Genomic DNA, 6,000 nt, shown 5'->3' on the forward strand with positions numbered 1-6,000 from the left:
TCAACAAAGTCCTCTTCAAAGCCCCCAAGCTAGCTGATGTTGTTGAATGGCGAGGAAATAGCATCACTGTCCCCTCCCCTTCACGGAATCCTGAAAGCAACTTTATGCTTCAAATGGTCATCTTTTATACAAGTCAAGCTTTCTTTTCAGCACAATGAATGAATCACAGACTGTAAAATAATCATAAGAATTACCATATTTTAATTAATTCAGTGCACATTGATAATCTCACCATCATCCAGGACAAAGTAGTCCACTTGATTGCTTCCCCTTCCACAAACATTCAGAATCACAGAATAATACAGTGCATGAGAGGCCCTTCGGCCCATCGAGTCTGCAGCGATGCATTAAAGACACCTGATCTGCCTACCTAATCCCATTTGCCAGCTCTGGGTCTACAGCCTTGAATGTTATGACATGCCAAGTGCTCATTGAGGCACTTTTTAAAGGATGTGAGGCAACCCGCCTCTACCACCCTCCCAGGCAGTGCATTACCACCCTCTGTGTAAAAAGAATTTTCCTCTTTCACTCCCTCCATCACGTACGCACAGTTGCAACAGAGTCTTTCTTCTACAAGCTGTACTGTAGGAACTCGCCAAGGCTCCTTAAGCAGCACCATCTGTAATAAGGACATGAGGAGTCCACACCGATTAAGATAAAGAAACGTTGTTTTATTTACACCACAATATATACACTGCCTGGTAGATGCCTACCGGGTTCCTGTCTTGGTCACAATGAAAGAGAAAATGCTGGAAAATCTCAGCATGTCTGGCAGCATCTGTAGGGAGAGAAAAGAGCTAACGTTTCGAGTCCGATGACTCGGTGTCAAAGCTAACAGACAGAGAAAGTGGGAAATATTTATACTGTGGAGTGAGAATGAATGATGAGTTATAGCCACAGACACCCAGGGAAACTGGGTGCTAATGGCCACAGAAACCAAGGGGAAAGAGTGCTAATGGCAGTCCCCAGAGAAAAGAAAAGACGTGAAAGGCCAAACAGCAGAGAAACTAACATCAGAGGATGAACTGTAGATGTGGGGGGAGGGGAAGGGGGAAGCAAAGAGGAGAAAAGTTAAGCAAAGGTGGATAAGATGGAGGGGATTTAATATATATTAAGAAAGAAAGAAATGGTAAAAGACAGATGAAATGAAATGGGATGAGAAAAAATGGGTCGAGGTGGGGTACAGCTGATCATCTGAAGTTAGAACATAGAACATAGAACAGTACAGCACAGAACAGGACCTTCGGCCCTCAATGTTGTGCCGAGCCATGATCACCCTACTGAAACCCACGGATCCACCCTATACCCGTAACCCAACAACCCCCCCCCATTAACCTTACTTTTTTAGGACACTACGGGCAATTTAGCATGGCCAATCCACCTAACCCGCACATCTTTGGACTGTGGGAGGAAACCGGAGCACCCGGAGGAAACCCACGCACACGGGGAGGACATGCAGACTCCACACAAACAGTGACCCAGCCGGGAATCGAACCTGGGACCCTGGAGCTGTGAAGCATTTATGCTAACCACCATGCTACCCTGCTCCATTAGTTGTTGAATTCGATGTTCAGGCGTGCCTAACTGGAAGATGAGATGTTCCTCCAGTTTGCGTTGAGCTTCACTGGAACATTCCAGCAGGCCAAGAACAGACATGTGGGCATGGGAGCAGGGTCTTTTGTTAAAATGGCAAGCAACAGGAAGGTCAGGGTCCTGAATGCGCACAAATCGAAGATGCTCAGCAAAACGATCAGCCAGTCTGCGTTTGGTCTCTCCGATATAGAGGAGACCACATTGGGAGCAGCGAATCCAATAGACCAAATTGGAAGAGATGCAGAAGTCCACCAATTGAAATGCTGCTTAACCTGGAATGAGTGTTTAGGGCCTGGGATGTTAAGCATGGAAGAAGTAAAGGGGCAGGTGTTACACCTTCTGCGATTGCATGGGAAGGTGCCATGGGAGAGGTACTGGGTATGGTGGAGGAGTGGACTAGATTATCTCGGAGGGAATGGTCTCTGCAGAATGCTGACAGAGGGAGTGAAGGGAAGATGTGTTTGGTGGTGGCATCACGCTGGAGTTGGCGAAAATGGCGGAGGATTATGCTTTGCACACGGAGGCTGGTGGGATGAAATGTGAGAACGAGGGGTCTCTATCCTTATTCTGGGAGGGAGTGGAGGGGGCGAGGGTATTGGCGCGGGAGATGGACCGCACACTGTTGAGGGCCCTGTCCACAACTGTAGGCGGGAAATCACGGTTGAGGAAGAAGGAACACATTTTCGAAGCACCATTTTGGAAAGTGGCATCACCGGAACAAATGCGATGGAGGCAAAGGAGTTGAGAGAAAGGGATGGAGTCCTTACAGGGTGTAGGGTGCAAAGAGCTGTAGTCCAGATAGCTGTGGGAGTCAATGGGCTTGTAGTGGATATTAGTGGATAGTCTATTGCCGGAAATGGAATCTATTTCCTATCCTGGCTGGTATCTTACTGGCCAACCTTTTATACAGAGGTTATTAGAGACCCCCCACCCTTAGTGGAAGAGATCATACTCGGCAAGGACAATGGGGAAGATAATCATTCCCATCCCGGAGGCACCATGGAGCTATTATACCTTCCTATTCCATGACTGCTACCAGGGCAACAAATACCTGGGAACACCAGCACCTGGAAGTTCCTCTCCAAGTCACTCATCCTCCTGACTTGGAAGTATATCATCATTCCTTCACTGTCGCTGGATCAAAATCCTGGAACTCCCTCCCTAGCAGCACTGTGGATGTACCTACATCTCAAGGGCTGCAGCAGTTCAAGAAGGCAGCTCAAAAATACCTTCTCAGGGGCAGCTAGGGATGGGAAATAAATGCTGGGCGAGCTAGGGATGCCCACATCCCAGAAATGGACACTTAAAAAAATTAATTGACTGAATTTAAACTCCCCAGGTGCTGGGGTGGGAATGGATCATTGGCCCAGTCCCATAACATTGCCCAATGCTACCAAAGCCATTGAATGATCATTTTTGTCATTTAACAGCACAACATTTCTACAGATGTTCTTTCCTCATCTATTGTAAGGTCAAGATCATAAATCATAGATCATAGAATTTACAGTGAAGAAGGAGGCTATTCGGCCCATCGAGTCTGCACCGGCCCTTACAAAGAGCACCCCACTCAAGCCCAGTATCTACCCTATCCCCGTAACCCCCACTTAACCTTTTTGGACACTAAGGGCAATTTATCATGGCCAATCCACCTAACCCGCACATCTTTAGACTGTGGGAGGAAACCAGAGCACCTGGAGGAAACCCATGCAGACACGGGGAGAGCATGCAGACTCCGCACAGACAGTGACCCAGCCGGGGATTGAACCTAGGACCCTGGAGCTGTGAAGCAACTGTGCTAACCACTATGCTACCGTGCTGCCCAACTATATGGTCTATTCTGTTCCCTTTGATTTTTTTGTCAATTTTTTGCCTTTAACCACGAAAATGAACGTTGTTTGAGGCATTTGATTGGATCCACAAGCAATTTTTATTGGAGTGGATTGTTTTTCCCATTGCACCTGTGTGAAGTAATTTTCACAATTTTTCTGTTTTCACTCCTACCCTGTTACAATGTAACAACAACCTTTGTGCACATTAAAAATTGCACAACTTGTTTTGGACCTCGGGTGAGCTACTTTGAATAGGGAACAGTGAGCAGCTTCCATAATAAATTGCTGAGCGCATTTGAGGCCGTTCTCTCCCGGCAGAAATGTGCTCACATTTTTTCCATCACAGCCCTTAAAACCGTCTCGAGGGTCTCGTCTAGAAACGGGGCTTCTATCAAATCAAAGCAGATGTATGATGGTTTCTGTGATAGGAGGTGGCCAGCCCCCATCTGGAGAACTGTTTTTATAAGACCACAAAGAGTCCACAATGAGTTTTGTAGCAACAAAACTTACTTTCTTTTACAAGTACTATTATACACGGCTCCAGTAGTTGATGACTGGGTCTTCCTTAGTCGGTGCCTTACTGGTCAACTCTATTCACACACAGCCAGACATTGTTCGAGGTCCCCCTGACCCCTTACCGGAGGAGCTCGTATTCTGCAAGCTCCATGGGGTAGTTAATCATTCCCACCCCGTAAGACCTGTGCGGACTGTAACAACTGTGTACAGTTCTACTGCTCTGATCATTAAAGAAGGACATGTTGCTGTTGAGGGAAACATGGATCATTCAGGTCAGCAGGAACTTAAGTTGTAAGGTTCAAGAAATTGGGCCTTTTCCTTAGGCAGGAAGGGAATAAAAGGAGACAGTAAGATGATTGAGCTGAAGTTTTCAATAATATGAAAGAAGCTGACTAAATTGATGCCTACCTAAGAGTTCAAATGCCAAGGGAATGGTAGGAAGTCATAACAATTAAGAAGGAAAGTGAACAAGAAGAGTTTTTTCACCCAAAGGATAATAGTGTTCTGGAGCAGGTTACCATCAAAGTCAACATTAATCCATTCAAGCATCAATTGGACAGATTGCTGAAGAGAGAGGAAACAGGTGAATAACAGTGAGAGAGTGGGCAGATAGGGACAATTTCTGAAAAAATAGAGTATCAGAAGTTTTCAAGGTCAATTCTAGATTCGGACAGAGATTTTTTTATCATGACTTTTTTCTTAAAATGTTGCATTGAATTTTGAAACACAATTTCATTATCAAACAGTTGTGGGTAATTCAAAACTTAAGTATAGTTGAAAGATACCATTCTATCAAAGATTTTCATCTTGCACTCATCAGAGGTAAGATACACCAATAGTAAAAGGAAACAACAATTTAGATTGCATGAGAAGAGAGTGTTGATTGGTTGGCAAGTGAACTTTGATTGGTAGAGGCATTGTCCTGATGGGTGAAGGTTGAAAAACTTTGACTGTATGCGCAGCATTCTCCATTCCAGAGTCTGAGGGCTCCCGCCAGCAGAGAATCAGAACATTTTCCTGCTGTCGCTAGGAGCGCCGGGGAGGCGTGATTCCGTCTATGCAAATGGGCCAGCACACGACCTAGGTGCATCCCGCCCAAGTCCCGATTTCCCGGGTGTGATTCACTGGGGAATCCCATTGAGAAGCTGACTCGCTGGAGCAACTTTTAAGCGCTCCACTCACCCTAGACTCTCATTCCAGCCAAGAAGATGGCTGCTAAAAGACCTGCACCACGCTTGCTTGATGCGAACATCCACAGGATGTTGGGCACCGATGACGAGAGGAGGACACCCTCTTTACCAGGGTGGGGCGGAGACAACAGCCAGCTGTAATGAATCAAGCCTGGAATGAGGTGATAGATGTTGTGAGTGCTGGCAGCCTCATTATGAAGAGCAACACGCAAGAACAAGAACAGTACAGCATAAGACCCAAAGAACAAAGAACAATCTGGGGCTGGTTTAGCACAGTGGGCTAAATAGCTGGCTTGTGAAGCAGACCAAAGCCAGCAGCGCGGGTTCAATTCCCGTATCAGCCTCCCCGAACAGGCACCAGAATGTGGCGACTAGGGGCTTTTCACAGTAACTTCATTTGAAGCCTACTTGTGACACGAAGCGATTTTCATTTCATTTCATTTAAATACAGCACAAGAATAGGCCTTTCGACCCACCAAGCCCGAGCCGATCATGATATCATAACTAAAAATAATCTTCTGCCCTTACTCGGTCCATATCCCTCTATTTCCTCCCTATTCATGTACCGATCCAGATGCCTCTTAAATGTTGCTATTGTGAAAATCTTAGCCCCACATCTCCCTTAAACTTTCCCCTATCACCTTGAACCTGTGCCCCCTTGTAAATGACACTTCCACCCTTGGCAAAAGTCTCTGATTATCCACCCTGTCTATGCCTCTCATGATTTTGCAGACCTCTATCAGGTATCCCCTCGGCCTCTCTTTTCAATGAAAACAATCATAGTTTATTCAACCATTCCTCATGGCCAACACCCTTGAGACCAGCAACATCCTGGTGAACCTTCTTTGAACTCTTTCTAAAGCTTCCACGTC

Source organism: Scyliorhinus canicula, chromosome 2 (genome assembly GCF_902713615.1).
Source record: "Scyliorhinus canicula chromosome 2, sScyCan1.1, whole genome shotgun sequence".
NCBI classification, from domain to species: domain Eukaryota; kingdom Metazoa; phylum Chordata; class Chondrichthyes; order Carcharhiniformes; family Scyliorhinidae; genus Scyliorhinus; species Scyliorhinus canicula.